The 18764-nt window shown below is 45.9% G+C and overlaps 8 non-coding genes across 8 annotated transcripts; all 8 read left to right on the plus strand.

Annotated features, from left to right (window-relative positions):
- Positions 1-1102: 1102 nt before the first annotated feature.
- Positions 1103-1293, plus strand: LOC130300098 (U2 spliceosomal RNA). Its single transcript, XR_008851112.1, has one exon. It is a non-coding gene; the product is annotated as a U2 spliceosomal RNA (small nuclear RNA).
- Positions 1294-3381: 2088 nt separating this feature from the next.
- LOC130300086 (U2 spliceosomal RNA) lies at positions 3382-3572 on the plus strand. The gene has a single exon (XR_008851100.1). It is a non-coding gene; the product is annotated as a U2 spliceosomal RNA (small nuclear RNA).
- Positions 3573-5654: 2082 nt separating this feature from the next.
- Positions 5655-5845, plus strand: LOC130300110 (U2 spliceosomal RNA). The gene has a single exon (XR_008851122.1). It is a non-coding gene; the product is annotated as a U2 spliceosomal RNA (small nuclear RNA).
- Positions 5846-7926: 2081 nt separating this feature from the next.
- LOC130299957 (U2 spliceosomal RNA) lies at positions 7927-8117 on the plus strand. Its single transcript, XR_008850979.1, has one exon. It is a non-coding gene; the product is annotated as a U2 spliceosomal RNA (small nuclear RNA).
- Positions 8118-10214: 2097 nt separating this feature from the next.
- Positions 10215-10405, plus strand: LOC130300122 (U2 spliceosomal RNA). The gene has a single exon (XR_008851133.1). It is a non-coding gene; the product is annotated as a U2 spliceosomal RNA (small nuclear RNA).
- Positions 10406-12493: 2088 nt separating this feature from the next.
- On the plus strand, positions 12494-12684 carry LOC130300074 (U2 spliceosomal RNA). The gene has a single exon (XR_008851089.1). It is a non-coding gene; the product is annotated as a U2 spliceosomal RNA (small nuclear RNA).
- Positions 12685-14761: 2077 nt separating this feature from the next.
- Positions 14762-14952, plus strand: LOC130300135 (U2 spliceosomal RNA). Its single transcript, XR_008851136.1, has one exon. It is a non-coding gene; the product is annotated as a U2 spliceosomal RNA (small nuclear RNA).
- A 2082-nt stretch (positions 14953-17034) lies between these two features.
- Positions 17035-17225, plus strand: LOC130300146 (U2 spliceosomal RNA). The gene has a single exon (XR_008851137.1). It is a non-coding gene; the product is annotated as a U2 spliceosomal RNA (small nuclear RNA).
- The last annotated feature ends 1539 nt before the right edge of the window (positions 17226-18764 follow it).

The following is an 18764-nucleotide window of genomic DNA, read 5'->3' on the forward strand; positions in this document are numbered from 1 at the left end:
GCGGTATTGAATAAGCATTGCTGCACTGATGGGGTATGCATTAGACGAAAAAAAAGAAGAAAAAGAAGAATAATACGCCCAGAAAAGAGGCGAAAAGGAGAAAAACGTAAAAAAACGTGAAAAAAAAGTAAGAGGAAGAGAAGGGAAAAAAAGGTGGAAATGGGTTTAAAAGTGATTTCGGCGGAGAAATATATATATATATATATATATATATATATATATATATATACGCGCACACACACACATATATATAAACGTATTCTCCGTTGAGATATTGCAGCCGCTGCTGTGTCCAGGCCCAGGAGCCTTAGCACTGTGCTGTGATGTCACTCAATACCACTGACATCACTAGGTGTAAACAACATCTCTCCTTTGCTGTGTATGTGACTATGGAGCTGTTTGGTGATGTCGTCTATTATGGCCTTCATAGAAGCAACAGGAGATTGTTGCATCCATCTAGAACCCTCAGAACTACAGTGCTATGATGTCACTCACTTCCACAGGCCTTGCAGAGTGTAAACAACAACAACCCAGCTTTGTTGTGTATGTAACCATAGGGATTTGTGATGTCACCTAGAACCTTCACAGCAGCGACAGCTTTATGAGGAGCATCAGCACTGCTCTGCCTGAGCAGAACCATCATCGCCATAGGTTGTCAAATAACCCGGGTTTAACCCACACAGGTAAGTCCAATGGGGTGCAGGCATGTCCTCTATGCTTACAGCTTCCCGTGGGTGTTGGTTTGATACCGTTTGGGGACAGCCAAGGAGGCATCTGCAGGCAACAAAGGTAGGTGTGTGCTTGTGTGTGTGTTTCCTATGCAGATCCTAAGCCCAGTGTCACATGCAAGTAGGAGGAGTAAGAAGGGTTCCTGGCAAATCCGGGTTATGGATTGCATTTAAAAAGGCCCCGTGGGAGTGCAATGGGCCCCTGTCTTGCTGCTTAGCAATAATGGTATGGGTTTAGGTTCTGCTGTGTGTACTGGTGGTTGACTGCCCCCCAGCCCAGAGTGTGCATGGAAAATTGTCTGGCAGCCTCCCTGACAGCAAGCAGTGATAGTGCCCATGAAGGGCACCTTGTTGGGCCCGCCCCTTTCACGGTTATCGCTTCTCGGCCTTTTGGCTAAGATCAAGTGTAGTATCTGTTCTTATCAGTTTAATATCTGATACGTCCCCTATCTGGGGACCATATATTAAATGGATTTTTGAGAACGGGGGCCGATTTCGAAGCTTGCTTCCGTCGCCCTATGCATTGACCCGATATGGCAGTATCTTCGGGTACAGTGCACCACCCCCTTACAGGGTTAAAAAGAAAGATTCCTACTTTCATTGCTACCTGCTTGCTGGCTAGCCAGCTAGCCAGCCCTGTGGGCCTTGCTGCTGCTGCAGCCAAAAAACAAAAGGTGGTGCTGCTGCTGCTTCTGCTGCTTCTGCTTCTGCTTGTGTCTGGCCGCTGTTGGAGCGTCTAGGCACAGGACTTCTGCTGCTGCTGACTAAATGGCCTCCTTAATTGGATCATTTGAGTAGCCAGCACACCTGTGCAGGTAGGGCATGACATGATAGGCAGCTGCCTTGATAGCGGGTGGGTGCTGAATGTTCCTAATTGACAAAATAAGATTAATGCTTATGAAGAAATATAAAATCTCATCCCTTCCCCAATATCGCGCCACACCCCTACCCCTTAATTCCCTGGTTGAACTTGATGGACATATGTCTTTTTTCGACCGTACTAACTATGTAACTATGTAACATAACATGGGGGGGGGGTCTCCTGGCTGTTCACACAGGTGTGTCATTGCTGTACATTGACCATGCATTGCTTCTGTGGTATTGCAAAGGCAAAGACAAATGCTTCCAGCCATCCATTGCACTAATGGATTGGTCATCAGCTGGCTGTCTATGTCCCGCATCAATATAGACCAAAGTACAGAGGGTTAGGCTATGCTATTGTGCACCTACCTGATGCATCAGAAGGTGCGAGGCCCTTGCTAAATTCTGTGCACAGACTTTGAGATCTATACTTTAGACTGTATCTAAACCTGCTCCAACATGGACTGACATTCTGGCCTACTTTCAGCCGATGCGACTTGTCTGTCGCTGAACAGTCGCTTTTTATGTATTCAGCACCTATGTATAATGTTGTAAAAATGCTCTAGAAGCTAAAGTCGCAGAAATGTCACACATATTTGGCCTGCAACTTTCTGTGCGACAAATTCAGACAGGAAAAATCAGTATAAATCCTTAGAAAATTATCCCCCAGTGTCTCCATCTGCTGGCGGTATTGAATAAGCATTGCTGCACTGATGGGGTATGCATTAGACGAAAAAAAAAGAAGAAAAAGAAGAATAATACGCCCAGAAAAGAGGCGAAAAGGAGAAAAACGTAAAAAAACGTGAAAAAAAAGTAAGAGGAAGAGAAGGGAAAAAAAGGTGGAAATGGGTTTAAAAGTGATTTCGGCGGAGAAATATATATATATATATATATATATATATATATATATATATATATACGCGCACACACACACATATATATAAACGTATTCTCCGTTGAGATATTGCAGCCGCTGCTGTGTCCAGGCCCAGGAGCCTTAGCACTGTGCTGTGATGTCACTCAATACCACTGACATCACTAGGTGTAAACAACATCTCTCCTTTGCTGTGTATGTGACTATGGAGCTGTTTGGTGATGTCGTCTATTATGGCCTTTATAGAAGCAACAGGAGATTGTTGCATCCATCTAGAACCCTCAGAACTACAGTGCTATGATGTCACTCACTTCCACAGGCCTTGCAGAGTGTAAACAACAACAACCCAGCTTTGTTGTGTATGTAACCATAGGGATTTGTGATGTCACCTAGAACCTTCACAGCAGCGACAGCTTTATGAGGAGCATCAGCACTGCTCTGCCTGAGCAGAACCATCACCGCCATAGGTTGTCAAATAACCCGGGTTTAACCCACACAGGTAAGTCCAATGGGGTGCAGGCATGTCCTCTATGCTTACAGCTTCCCGTGGGTGTTGGTTTGATACCGTTTGGGGACAGCCAAGGAGGCATCTGCAGGCAACAAAGGTAGGTGTGTGCTTGTGTGTGTGTTTCCTATGCAGATCCTAAGCCCAGTGTCACATGCAAGTAGGAGGAGTAAGAAGGGTTCCTGGCAAATCCGGGTTATGGATTGCATTTAAAAAGGCCCCGTGGGAGTGCAATGGGCCCCTGTCTTGCTGCTTAGCAATAATGGTATGGGTTTAGGTTCTGCTGTGTGTACTGGTGGTTGACTGCCCCCCAGCCCAGAGTGTGCATGGAAAATTGTCTGGCAGCCTCCCTGACAGCAAGCAGTGATAGTGCCCATGAAGGGCACCTTGTTGGGCCCGCCCCTTTCACGGTTATCGCTTCTCGGCCTTTTGGCTAAGATCAAGTGTAGTATCTGTTCTTATCAGTTTAATATCTGATACGTCCCCTATCTGGGGACCATATATTGAATGGATTTTTGAGAACGGGGGCCGATTTCGAAGCTTGCTTCCGTCGCCCTATGCATTGACCCGATATGGCAGTATCTTCGGGTACAGTGCACCACCCCCTTACAGGGTTAAAAAGAAAGATTCCTACTTTCATTGCTACCTGCTTGCTGGCTAGCCAGCTAGCCAGCCCTGTGGGCCTTGCTGCTGCTGCAGCCAAAAAACAAAAGGTGGTGCTGCTGCTGCTTCTGCTGCTTCTGCTTCTGCTTGTGTCTGGCCGCTGTTGGAGCGTCCAGGCACAGGACTTCTGCTGCTGCTGACTAAATGGCCTCCTTAATTGGATCATTTGAGTAGCCAGCACACCTGTGCAGGTAGGGCATGACATGATAGGCAGCTGCCTTGATAGCGGGTGGGTGCTGAATGTTCCTAATTGACAAAATAAGATTAATGCTCATGAAGAAATATAAAATCTCATCCCTTCCCCAATATCGCGCCACACCCCTACCCCTTAATTCCCTGGTTGAACTTGATGGACATATGTCTTTTTTCGACCGTACTAACTATGTAACTATGTAACATAACATGGGGGGGGGGGTCTCCTGGCTGTTCACACAGGTGTGTCATTGCTGTACATTGACCATGCATTGCTTCTGTGGTATTGCAAAGGCAAAGACAAATGCTTCCAGCCATCCATTGCACTAATGGATTGGTCATCAGCTGGCTGTCTATGTCCCGCATCAATATAGACCAAAGTACAGAGGGTTAGGCTATGCTATTGTGCACCTACCTGATGCATCAGAAGGTGCGAGGCCCTTGCTAAATTCTGTGCACAGACTTTGAGATCTATACTTTAGACTGTATCTAAACCTGCTCCAACATGGACTGACATTCTGGCCTACTTTCAGCCGATGCGACTTGTCTGTCGCTGAACAGTCGCTTTTTATGTATTCAGCACCTATGTATAATGTTGTAAAAATGCTCTAGAAGCTAAAGTCGCAGAAATGTCACACATATTTGGCCTGCAACTTTCTGTGCGACAAATTCAGACAGGAAAAATCAGTATAAATCCTTAGAAAATTATCCCCCAGTGTCTCCATCTGCTGGCGGTATTGAATAAGCATTGCTGCACTGATGGGGTATGCATTAGACGAAAAAAAAGAAGAAAAAGAAGAATAATACGCCCAGAAAAGAGGCGAAAAGGAGAAAAACGTAAAAAAACGTGAAAAAAAAGTAAGAGGAAGAGAAGGGAAAAAAAGGTGGAAATGGGTTTAAAAGTGATTTCGGCGGAGAAATATATATATATATATATATATATATATATATATATATACGCGCACACACACACATATATATAAACGTATTCTCCGTTGAGATATTGCAGCCGCTGCTGTGTCCAGGCCCAGGAGCCTTAGCACTGTGCTGTGATGTCACTCAATACCACTGACATCACTAGGTGTAAACAACATCTCTCCTTTGCTGTGTATGTGACTATGGAGCTGTTTGGTGATGTCGTCTATTATGGCCTTCATAGAAGCAACAGGAGATTGTTGCATCCATCTAGAACCCTCAGAACTACAGTGCTATGATGTCACTCACTTCCACAGGCCTTGCAGAGTGTAAACAACAACAACCCAGCTTTGTTGTGTATGTAACCATAGGGATTTGTGATGTCACCTAGAACCTTCACAGCAGCGACAGCTTTATGAGGAGCATCAGCACTGCTCTGCCTGAGCAGAACCATCACCGCCATAGGTTGTCAAATAACCCGGGTTTAACCCACACAGGTAAGTCCAATGGGGTGCAGGCATGTCCTCTATGCTTACAGCTTCCCGTGGGTGTTAGTTTGATACCGTTTGGGGACAGCCAAGGAGGCATCTGCAGGCAACAAAGGTAGGTGTGTGCTTGTGTGTGTGTTTCCTATGCAGATCCTAAGCCCAGTGTCACATGCAAGTAGGAGGAGTAAGAAGGGTTCCTGGCAAATCCGGGTTATGGATTGCATTTAAAAAGGCCCCGTGGGAGTGCAATGGGCCCCTGTCTTGCTGCTTAGCAATAATGGTATGGGTTTAGGTTCTGCTGTGTGTACTGGTGGTTGACTGCCCCCCAGCCCAGAGTGTGCATGGAAAATTGTCTGGCAGCCTCCCTGACAGCAAGCAGTGATAGTGCCCATGAAGGGCACCTTGTTGGGCCCGCCCCTTTCACGGTTATCGCTTCTCGGCCTTTTGGCTAAGATCAAGTGTAGTATCTGTTCTTATCAGTTTAATATCTGATACGTCCCCTATCTGGGGACCATATATTAAATGGATTTTTGAGAACGGGGGCCGATTTCGAAGCTTGCTTCCGTCGCCCTATGCATTGACCCGATATGGCAGTATCTTCGGGTACAGTGCACCACCCCCTTACAGGGTTAAAAAGAAAGATTCCTACTTTCATTGCTACCTGCTTGCTGGCTAGCCAGCTAGCCAGCCCTGTGGGCCTTGCTGCTGCTGCAGCCAAAAAACAAAAGGTGGTGCTGCTGCTGCTTCTGCTGCTTCTGCTTCTGCTTGTGTCTGGCCGCTGTTGGAGCGTCCAGGCACAGGACTTCTGCTGCTGCTGACTAAATGGCCTCCTTAATTGGATCATTTGAGTAGCCAGCACACCTGTGCAGGTAGGGCATGACATGATAGGCAGCTGCCTTGATAGCGGGTGGGTGCTGAATGTTCCTAATTGACAAAATAAGATTAATGCTTATGAAGAAATATAAAATCTCATCCCTTCCCCAATATCGCGCCACACCCCTACCCCTTAATTCCCTGGTTGAACTTGATGGACATATGTCTTTTTTCGACCGTACTAACTATGTAACTATGTAACATAACATGGGGGGGGGGGGTCTCCTGGCTGTTCACACAGGTGTGTCATTGCTGTACATTGACCATGCATTGCTTCTGTGGTATTGCAAAGGCAAAGACAAATGCTTCCAGCCATCCATTGCACTAATGGATTGGTCATCAGCTGGCTGTCTATGTCCCGCATCAATATAGACCAAAGTACAGAGGGTTAGGCTATGCTATTGTGCACCTACCTGATGCATCAGAAGGTGCGAGGCCCTTGCTAAATTCTGTGCACAGACTTTGAGATCTATACTTTAGACTGTATCTAAACCTGCTCCAACATGGACTGACATTCTGGCCTACTTTCAGCCGATGCGACTTGTCTGTCGCTGAACAGTCGCTTTTTATGTATTCAGCACCTATGTATAATGTTGTAAAAATGCTCTAGAAGCTAAAGTCGCAGAAATGTCACACATATTTGGCCTGCAACTTTCTGTGCGACAAATTCAGACAGGAAAAATCAGTATAAATCCTTAGAAAATTATCCCCCAGTGTCTCCATCTGCTGGCGGTATTGAATAAGCATTGCTGCACTGATGGGGTATGCATTAGACGAAAAAAAAGAAGAAAAAGAAGAATAATACGCCCAGAAAAGAGGCGAAAAGGAGAAAAACGTAAAAAAACGTGAAAAAAAAGTAAGAGGAAGAGAAGGGAAAAAAAGGTGGAAATGGGTTTAAAAGTGATTTCGGCGGAGAAATATATATATATATATATATATATATATATATATATACGCGCACACACACACATATATATAAACGTATTCTCCGTTGAGATATTGCAGCCGCTGCTGTGTCCAGGCCCAGGAGCCTTAGCACTGTGCTGTGATGTCACTCAATACCACTGACATCACTAGGTGTAAACAACATCTCTCCTTTGCTGTGTATGTGACTATGGAGCTGTTTGGTGATGTCGTCTATTATGGCCTTCATAGAAGCAACAGGAGATTGTTGCATCCATCTAGAACCCTCAGAACTACAGTGCTATGATGTCACTCACTTCCACAGGCCTTGCAGAGTGTAAACAACAACAACCCAGCTTTGTTGTGTATGTAACCATAGGGATTTGTGATGTCACCTAGAACCTTCACAGCAGCGACAGCTTTATGAGGAGCATCAGCACTGCTCTGCCTGAGCAGAACCATCACCGCCATAGGTTGTCAAATAACCCGGGTTTAACCCACACAGGTAAGTCCAATGGGGTGCAGGCATGTCCTCTATGCTTACAGCTTCCCGTGGGTGTTGGTTTGATACCGTTTGGGGACAGCCAAGGAGGCATCTGCAGGCAACAAAGGTAGGTGTGTGCTTGTGTGTGTGTTTCCTATGCAGATCCTAAGCCCAGTGTCACATGCAAGTAGGAGGAGTAAGAAGGGTTCCTGGCAAATCCGGGTTATGGATTGCATTTAAAAAGGCCCCGTGGGAGTGCAATGGGCCCCTGTCTTGCTGCTTAGCAATAATGGTATGGGTTTAGGTTCTGCTGTGTGTACTGGTGGTTGACTGCCCCCCAGCCCAGAGTGTGCATGGAAAATTGTCTGGCAGCCTCCCTGACAGCAAGCAGTGATAGTGCCCATGAAGGGCACCTTGTTGGGCCCGCCCCTTTCACGGTTATCGCTTCTCGGCCTTTTGGCTAAGATCAAGTGTAGTATCTGTTCTTATCAGTTTAATATCTGATACGTCCCCTATCTGGGGACCATATATTAAATGGATTTTTGAGAACGGGGGCCGATTTCGAAGCTTGCTTCCGTCGCCCTATGCATTGACCCGATATGGCAGTATCTTCGGGTACAGTGCACCACCTCCTTACAGGGTTAAAAAGAAAGATTCCTACTTTCATTGCTACCTGCTTGCTGGCTAGCCAGCTAGCCAGCCCTGTGGGCCTTGCTGCTGCTGCAGCCAAAAAACAAAAGGTGGTGCTGCTGCTGCTTCTGCTGCTTCTGCTTCTGCTTGTGTCTGGCCGCTGTTGGAGCGTCCAGGCACAGGACTTCTGCTGCTGCTGACTAAATGGCCTCCTTAATTGGATCATTTGAGTAGCCAGCACACCTGTGCAGGTAGGGCATGACATGATAGGCAGCTGCCTTGATAGCGGGTGGGTGCTGAATGTTCCTAATTGACAAAATAAGATTAATGCTTATGAAGAAATATAAAATCTCATCCCTTCCCCAATATCGCGCCACACCCCTACCCCTTAATTCCCTGGTTGAACTTGATGGACATATGTCTTTTTTCGACCGTACTAACTATGTAACTATGTAACATAACATGGGGGGGGGGGGGGGGGGGGTCTCCTGGCTGTTCACACAGGTGTGTCATTGCTGTACATTGACCATGCATTGCTTCTGTGGTATTGCAAAGGCAAAGACAAATGCTTCCAGCCATCCATTGCACTAATGGATTGGTCATCAGCTGGCTGTCTATGTCCCGCATCAATATAGACCAAAGTACAGAGGGTTAGGCTATGCTATTGTGCACCTACCTGATGCATCAGAAGGTGCGAGGCCCTTGCTAAATTCTGTGCACAGACTTTGAGATCTATACTTTAGACTGTATCTAAACCTGCTCCAACATGGACTGACATTCTGGCCTACTTTCAGCCGATGCGACTTGTCTGTCGCTGAACAGTCGCTTTTTATGTATTCAGCACCTATGTATAATGTTGTAAAAATGCTCTAGAAGCTAAAGTCGCAGAAATGTCACACATATTTGGCCTGCAACTTTCTGTGCGACAAATTCAGACAGGAAAAATCAGTATAAATCCTTAGAAAATTATCCCCCAGTGTCTCCATCTGCTGGCGGTATTGAATAAGCATTGCTGCACTGATGGGGTATGCATTAGACGAAAAAAAAGAAGAAAAAGAAGAATAATACGCCCAGAAAAGAGGCGAAAAGGAGAAAAACGTAAAAAAACGTGAAAAAAAAGTAAGAGGAAGAGAAGGGAAAAAAAGGTGGAAATGGGTTTAAACGTGATTTCGGCGGAGAAATATATATATATATATATATATATATATATATATATATATATATACGCGCACACACACACATATATATAAACGTATTCTCCGTTGAGATATTGCAGCCGCTGCTGTGTCCAGGCCCAGGAGCCTTAGCACTGTGCTGTGATGTCACTCAATACCACTGACATCACTAGGTGTAAACAACATCTCTCCTTTGCTGTGTATGTGACTATGGAGCTGTTTGGTGATGTCGTCTATTATGGCCTTCATAGAAGCAACAGGAGATTGTTGCATCCATCTAGAACCCTCAGAACTACAGTGCTATGATGTCACTCACTTCCACAGGCCTTGCAGAGTGTAAACAACAACAACCCAGCTTTGTTGTGTATGTAACCATAGGGATTTGTGATGTCACCTAGAACCTTCACAGCAGCGACAGCTTTATGAGGAGCATCAGCACTGCTCTGCCTGAGCAGAACCATCACCGCCATAGGTTGTCAAATAACCCGGGTTTAACCCACACAGGTAAGTCCAATGGGGTGCAGGCATGTCCTCTATGCTTACAGCTTCCCGTGGGTGTTGGTTTGATACCGTTTGGGGACAGCCAAGGAGGCATCTGCAGGCAACAAAGGTAGGTGTGTGCTTGTGTGTGTGTTTCCTATGCAGATCCTAAGCCCAGTGTCACATGCAAGTAGGAGGAGTAAGAAGGGTTCCTGGCAAATCCGGGTTATGGATTGCATTTAAAAAGGCCCCGTGGGAGTGCAATGGGCCCCTGTCTTGCTGCTTAGCAATAATGGTATGGGTTTAGGTTCTGCTGTGTGTACTGGTGGTTGACTGCCCCCCAGCCCAGAGTGTGCATGGAAAATTGTCTGGCAGCCTCCCTGACAGCAAGCAGTGATAGTGCCCATGAAGGGCACCTTGTTGGGCCCGCCCCTTTCACGGTTATCGCTTCTCGGCCTTTTGGCTAAGATCAAGTGTAGTATCTGTTCTTATCAGTTTAATATCTGATACGTCCCCTATCTGGGGACCATATATTAAATGGATTTTTGAGAACGGGGGCCGATTTCGAAGCTTGCTTCCGTCGCCCTATGCATTGACCCGATATGGCAGTATCTTCGGGTACAGTGCACCACCCCCTTACAGGGTTAAAAAGAAAGATTCCTACTTTCATTGCTACCTGCTTGCTGGCTAGCCAGCTAGCCAGCCCTGTGGGCCTTGCTGCTGCTGCAGCCAAAAAACAAAAGGTGGTGCTGCTGCTGCTTCTGCTGCTTCTGCTTCTGCTTGTGTCTGGCCGCTGTTGGAGCGTCCAGGCACAGGACTTCTGCTGCTGCTGACTAAATGGCCTCCTTAATTGGATCATTTGAGTAGCCAGCACACCTGTGCAGGTAGGGCATGACATGATAGGCAGCTGCCTTGATAGCGGGTGGGTGCTGAATGTTCCTAATTGACAAAATAAGATTAATGCTTATGAAGAAATATAAAATCTCATCCCTTCCCCAATATCGCGCCACACCCCTACCCCTTAATTCCCTGGTTGAACTTGATGGACATATGTCTTTTTTCGACCGTACTAACTATGTAACTATGTAACATAACATGGGGGGGGGGGTCTCCTGGCTGTTCACACAGGTGTGTCATTGCTGTACATTGACCATGCATTGCTTCTGTGGTATTGCAAAGGCAAAGACAAATGCTTCCAGCCATCCATTGCACTAATGGATTGGTCATCAGCTGGCTGTCTATGTCCCGCATCAATATAGACCAAAGTACAGAGGGTTAGGCTATGCTATTGTGCACCTACCTGATGCATCAGAAGGTGCGAGGCCCTTGCTAAATTCTGTGCACAGACTTTGAGATCTATACTTTAGACTGTATCTAAACCTGCTCCAACATGGACTGACATTCTGGCCTACTTTCAGCCGATGCGACTTGTCTGTCGCTGAACAGTCGCTTTTTATGTATTCAACACCTATGTATAATGTTGTAAAAATGCTCTAGAAGCTAAAGTCGCAGAAATGTCACACATATTTGGCCTGCAACTTTCTGTGCGACAAATTCAGACAGGAAAAATCAGTATAAATCCTTAGAAAATTATCCCCCAGTGTCTCCATCTGCTGGCGGTATTGAATAAGCATTGCTGCACTGATGGGGTATGCATTAGACGAAAAAAAAGAAGAAAAAGAAGAATAATACGCCCAGAAAAGAGGCGAAAAGGAGAAAAACGTAAAAAAACGTGAAAAAAAAGTAAGAGGAAGAGAAGGGAAAAAAAGGTGGAAATGGGTTTAAAAGTGATTTCGGCGGAGAAATATATATATATATATATATATATATATATATATATATATATATACGCGCACACACACACATATATATAAACGTATTCTCCGTTGAGATATTGCAGCCGCTGCTGTGTCCAGGCCCAGGAGCCTTAGCACTGTGCTGTGATGTCACTCAATACCACTGACATCACTAGGTGTAAACAACATCTCTCCTTTGCTGTGTATGTGACTATGGAGCTGTTTGGTGATGTCGTCTATTATGGCCTTCATAGAAGCAACAGGAGATTGTTGCATCCATCTAGAACCCTCAGAACTACAGTGCTATGATGTCACTCACTTCCACAGGCCTTGCAGAGTGTAAACAACAACAACCCAGCTTTGTTGTGTATGTAACCATAGGGATTTGTGATGTCACCTAGAACCTTCACAGCAGCGACAGCTTTATGAGGAGCATCAGCACTGCTCTGCCTGAGCAGAACCATCACCGCCATAGGTTGTCAAATAACCCGGGTTTAACCCACACAGGTAAGTCCAATGGGGTGCAGGCATGTCCTCTATGCTTACAGCTTCCCGTGGGTGTTGGTTTGATACCGTTTGGGGACAGCCAAGGAGGCATCTGCAGGCAACAAAGGTAGGTGTGTGCTTGTGTGTGTGTTTCCTATGCAGATCCTAAGCCCAGTGTCACATGCAAGTAGGAGGAGTAAGAAGGGTTCCTGGCAAATCCGGGTTATGGATTGCATTTAAAAAGGCCCCGTGGGAGTGCAATGGGCCCCTGTCTTGCTGCTTAGCAATAATGGTATGGGTTTAGGTTCTGCTGTGTGTACTGGTGGTTGACTGCCCCCCAGCCCAGAGTGTGCATGGAAAATTGTCTGGCAGCCTCCCTGACAGCAAGCAGTGATAGTGCCCATGAAGGGCACCTTGTTGGGCCCGCCCCTTTCACGGTTATCGCTTCTCGGCCTCTTGGCTAAGATCAAGTGTAGTATCTGTTCTTATCAGTTTAATATCTGATACGTCCCCTATCTGGGGACCATATATTAAATGGATTTTTGAGAACGGGGGCCGATTTCGAAGCTTGCTTCCGTCGCCCTATGCATTGACCCGATATGGCAGTATCTTCGGGTACAGTGCACCACCTCCTTACAGGGTTAAAAAGAAAGATTCCTACTTTCATTGCTACCTGCTTGCTGGCTAGCCAGCTAGCCAGCCCTGTGGGCCTTGCTGCTGCTGCAGCCAAAAAACAAAAGGTGGTGCTGCTGCTGCTTCTGCTGCTTCTGCTTCTGCTTGTGTCTGGCCGCTGTTGGAGCGTCCAGGCACAGGACTTCTGCTGCTGCTGACTAAATGGCCTCCTTAATTGGATCATTTGAGTAGCCAGCACACCTGTGCAGGTAGGGCATGACATGATAGGCAGCTGCCTTGATAGCGGGTGGGTGCTGAATGTTCCTAATTGACAAAATAAGATTAATGCTTATGAAGAAATATAAAATCTCATCCCTTCCCCAATATCGCGCCACACCCCTACCCCTTAATTCCCTGGTTGAACTTGATGGACATATGTCTTTTTTCGACCGTACTAACTATGTAACTATGTAACATAACATGGGGGGGGGGGGGGGGTCTCCTGGCTGTTCACACAGGTGTGTCATTGCTGTACATTGACCATGCATTGCTTCTGTGGTATTGCAAAGGCAAAGACAAATGCTTCCAGCCATCCATTGCACTAATGGATTGGTCATCAGCTGGCTGTCTATGTCCCGCATCAATATAGACCAAAGTACAGAGGGTTAGGCTATGCTATTGTGCACCTACCTGATGCATCAGAAGGTGCGAGGCCCTTGCTAAATTCTGTGCACAGACTTTGAGATCTATACTTTAGACTGTATCTAAACCTGCTCCAACATGGACTGACATTCTGGCCTACTTTCAGCCGATGCGACTTGTCTGTCGCTGAACAGTCGCTTTTTATGTATTCAGCACCTATGTATAATGTTGTAAAAATGCTCTAGAAGCTAAAGTCGCAGAAATGTCACACATATTTGGCCTGCAACTTTCTGTGCGACAAATTCAGACAGGAAAAATCAGTATAAATCCTTAGAAAATTATCCCCCAGTGTCTCCATCTGCTGGCGGTATTGAATAAGCATTGCTGCACTGATGGGGTATGCATTAGACGAAAAAAAAGAAGAAAAAGAAGAATAATACGCCCAGAAAAGAGGCGAAAAGGAGAAAAACGTAAAAAAACGTGAAAAAAAAGTAAGAGGAAGAGAAGGGAAAAAAAGGTGGAAATGGGTTTAAACGTGATTTCGGCGGAGAAATATATATATATATATATATATATATATACGCGCACACACACACATATATATAAACGTATTCTCCGTTGAGATATTGCAGCCGCTGCTGTGTCCAGGCCCAGGAGCCTTAGCACTGTGCTGTGATGTCACTCAATACCACTGACATCACTAGGTGTAAACAACATCTCTCCTTTGCTGTGTATGTGACTATGGAGCTGTTTGGTGATGTCGTCTATTATGGCCTTCATAGAAGCAACAGGAGATTGTTGCATCCATCTAGAACCCTCAGAACTACAGTGCTATGATGTCACTCACTTCCACAGGCCTTGCAGAGTGTAAACAACAACAACCCAGCTTTGTTGTGTATGTAACCATAGGGATTTGTGATGTCACCTAGAACCTTCACAGCAGCGACAGCTTTATGAGGAGCATCAGCACTGCTCTGCCTGAGCAGAACCATCACCGCCATAGGTTGTCAAATAACCCGGGTTTAACCCACACAGGTAAGTCCAATGGGGTGCAGGCATGTCCTCTATGCTTACAGCTTCCCGTGGGTGTTGGTTTGATACCGTTTGGGGACAGCCAAGGAGGCATCTGCAGGCAACAAAGGTAGGTGTGTGCTTGTGTGTGTGTTTCCTATGCAGATCCTAAGCCCAGTGTCACATGCAAGTAGGAGGAGTAAGAAGGGTTCCTGGCAAATCCGGGTTATGGATTGCATTTAAAAAGGCCCCGTGGGAGTGCAATGGGCCCCTGTCTTGCTGCTTAGCAATAATGGTATGGGTTTAGGTTCTGCTGTGTGTACTGGTGGTTGACTGCCCCCCAGCCCAGAGTGTGCATGGAAAATTGTCTGGCAGCCTCCCTGACAGCAAGCAGTGATAGTGCCCATGAAGGGCACCTTGTTGGGCCCGCCCCTTTCACGGTTATCGCTTCTCGGCCTTTTGGCTAAGATCAAGTGTAGTATCTGTTCTTATCAGTTTAATATCTGATACGTCCCCTATCTGGGGACCATATATTAAATGGATTTTTGAGAACGGGGGCCGATTTCGAAGCTTGCTTCCGTCGCCCTATGCATTGACCCGATATGGCAGTATCTTCGGGTACAGTGCACCACCCCCTTACAGGGTTAAAAAGAAAGATTCCTACTTTCATTGCTACCTGCTTGCTGGCTAGCCAGCTAGCCAGCCCTGTGGGCCTTGCTGCTGCTGCAGCCAAAAAACAAAAGGTGGTGCTGCTGCTGCTTCTGCTGCTTCTGCTTGTGTCTGGCCGCTGTTGGAGCGTCCAGGCACAGGACTTCTGCTGCTGCTGACTAAATGGCCTCCTTAATTGGATCATTTGAGTAGCCAGCACACCTGTGCAGGTAGGGCATGACATGATAGGCAGCTGCCTTGATAGCGGGTGGGTGCTGAATGTTCCTAATTGACAAAATAAGATTAATGCTTATGAAGAAATATAAAATCTCATCCCTTCCCCAATATCGCGCCACACCCCTACCCCTTAATTCCCTGGTTGAACTTGATGGACATATGTCTTTTTTCGACCGTACTAACTATGTAACTATGTAACATAACATGGGGGGGGGGGGGTCTCCTGGCTGTTCACACAGGTGTGTCATTGCTGTACATTGACCATGCATTGCTTCTGTGGTATTGCAAAGGCAAAGACAAATGCTTCCAGCCATCCATTGCACTAATGGATTGGTCATCAGCTGGCTGTCTATGTCCCGCATCAATATAGACCAAAGTACAGAGGGTTAGGCTATGCTATTGTGCACCTACCTGATGCATCAGAAGGTGCGAGGCCCTTGCTAAATTCTGTGCACAGACTTTGAGATCTATACTTTAGACTGTATCTAAACCTGCTCCAACATGGACTGACATTCTGGCCTACTTTCAGCCGATGCGACTTGTCTGTCGCTGAACAGTCGCTTTTTATGTATTCAGCACCTATGTATAATGTTGTAAAAATGCTCTAGAAGCTAAAGTCGCAGAAATGTCACACATATTTGGCCTGCAACTTTCTGTGCGACAAATTCAGACAGGAAAAATCAGTATAAATCCTTAGAAAATTATCCCCCAGTGTCTCCATCTGCTGGCGGTATTGAATAAGCATTGCTGCACTGATGGGGTATGCATTAGACGAAAAAAAAGAAGAAAAAGAAGAATAATACGCCCAGAAAAGAGGCGAAAAGGAGAAAAACGTAAAAAAACGTGAAAAAAAAGTAAGAGGAAGAGAAGGGAAAAAAAGGTGGAAATGGGTTTAAAAGTGATTTCGGCGGAGAAATATATATATATATATATATATATATATATATATATATATATACGCGCACACACACACATATATATAAACGTATTCTCCGTTGAGATATTGCAGCCGCTGCTGTGTCCAGGCCCAGGAGCCTTAGCACTGTGCTGTGATGTCACTCAATACCACTGACATCACTAGGTGTAAACAACATCTCTCCTTTGCTGTGTATGTGACTATGGAGCTGTTTGGTGATGTCGTCTATTATGGCCTTCATAGAAGCAACAGGAGATTGTTGCATCCATCTAGAACCCTCAGAACTACAGTGCTATGATGTCACTCACTTCCACAGGCCTTGCAGAGTGTAAACAACAACAACCCAGCTTTGTTGTGTATGTAACCATAGGGATTTGTGATGTCACCTAGAACCTTCACAGCAGCGACAGCTTTATGAGGAGCATCAGCACTGCTCTGCCTGAGCAGAACCATCACCGCCATAGGTTGTCAAATAACCCGGGTTTAACCCACACAGGTAAGTCCAATGGGGTGCAGGCATGTCCTCTATGCTTACAGCTTCCCGTGGGTGTTGGTTTGATACCGTTTGGGGACAGCCAAGGAGGCATCTGCAGGCAACAAAGGTAGGTGTGTGCTTGTGTGTGTGTTTCCTATGCAGATCCTAAGCCCAGTGTCACATGCAAGTAGGAGGAGTAAGAAGGGTTCCTGGCAAATCCGGGTTATGGATTGCATTTAAAAAGGCCCCGTGGGAGTGCAATGGGCCCCTGTCTTGCTGCTTAGCAATAATGGTATGGGTTTAGGTTCTGCTGTGTGTACTGGTGGTTGACTGCCCCCCAGCCCAGAGTGTGCATGGAAAATTGTCTGGCAGCCTCCCTGACAGCAAGCAGTGATAGTGCCCATGAAGGGCACCTTGTTGGGCCCGCCCCTTTCACGATTATCGCTTCTCGGCCTTTTGGCTAAGATCAAGTGTAGTATCTGTTCTTATCAGTTTAATATCTGATACGTCCCCTATCTGGGGACCATATATTAAATGGATTTTTGAGAACGGGGGCCGATTTCGAAGCTTGCTTCCGTCGCCCTATGCATTGACCCGATATGGCAGTATCTTCGGGTACAGTGCACCACCCCCTTACAGGGTTAAAAAGAAAGATTCCTACTTTCATTGCTACCTGCTTGCTGGCTAGCCAGCTAGCCAGCCCTGTGGGCCTTGCTGCTGCTGCAGCCAAAAAACAAAAGGTGGTGCTGCTGCTGCTGCTTCTGCTGCTTCTGCTTCTGCTTGTGTCTGGCCGCTGTTGGAGCGTCCAGGCACAGGACTTCTGCTGCTGCTGACTAAATGGCCTCCTTAATTGGATCATTTGAGTAGCCAGCACACCTGTGCAGGTAGGGCATGACATGATAGGCAGCTGCCTTGATAGCGGGTGGGTGCTGAATGTTCCTAATTGACAAAATAAGATTAATGCTTATGAAGAAATATAAAATCTCATCCCTTCCCCAATATCGCGCCACACCCCTACCCCTTAATTCCCTGGTTGAACTTGATGGACATATGTCTTTTTTCGACCGTACTAACTATGTAACTATGTAACATAACATGGGGGGGGGGGGGGTCTCCTGGCTGTTCACACAGGTGTGTCACTGCTGTACATTGACCATGCATTGCTTCTGTGGTATTGCAAAGGCAAAGACAAATGCTTCCAGCCATCCATTGCACTAATGGATTGGTCATCAGCTGGCTGTCTATGTCCCGCATCAATATAGACCAAAGTACAGAGGGTTAGGCTATGCTATTGTGCACCTACCTGATGCATCAGAAGGTGGGAGGCCCTTGCTAAATTCTGTGCACAGACTTTGAGATCTATACTTTAGACTGTATCTAAACCTGCTCCAACATGGACTGACATTCTGGCCTACTTTCAGCCGATGCGACTTGTCTGTCGCTGAACAGTCGCTTTTTATGTATTCAGCACCTATGTATAATGTTGTAAAAATGCTCTAGAAGCTAAAGTCGCAGAAATGTCACACATATTTGGCCTGCAACTTTCTGTGCGACAAATTCAGACAGGAAAAATCAGTATAAATCCTTAGAAAATTATCCCCCAGTGTCTCCATCTGCTGGCGGTATTGAATAAGCATTGCTGCACTGATGGGGTATGCATTAGACGAAAAAAAAGAAGAAAAAGAAGAATAATACGCCCAGAAAAGAGGCGAAAAGGAGAAAAACGTAAAAAAACGTGAAAAAAAAGTAAGAGGAAGAGAAGGGAAAAAAAGGTGGAAATGGGTTTAAAAGTGATTTCGGCAGAGAAATATATATATATATATATATATATATATATATATATATATATATATATATATACGCGCACACACACACATATATATAAACGTATTCTCCGTTGAGATATTGCAGCCGCTGCTGTGTCCAGGCCCAGGAGCCTTAGCACTGTGCTGTGATGTCACTCAATACCACTGACATCACTAGGTGTAAACAACATCTCTCCTTTGCTGTGTATGTGACTATGGAGCTGTTTGGTGATGTCGTCTATTATGGCCTTCATAGAAGCAACAGGAGATTGTTGCATCCATCTAGAACCCTCAGAACTACAGTGCTATGATGTCACTCACTTCCACAGGCCTTGCAGAGTGTAAACAACAACAACCCAGCTTTG

This window comes from Hyla sarda, unplaced genomic scaffold, assembly GCF_029499605.1.
Source record: "Hyla sarda isolate aHylSar1 unplaced genomic scaffold, aHylSar1.hap1 scaffold_107, whole genome shotgun sequence".
Taxonomy (NCBI): Eukaryota; Metazoa; Chordata; class Amphibia; order Anura; family Hylidae; genus Hyla; species Hyla sarda.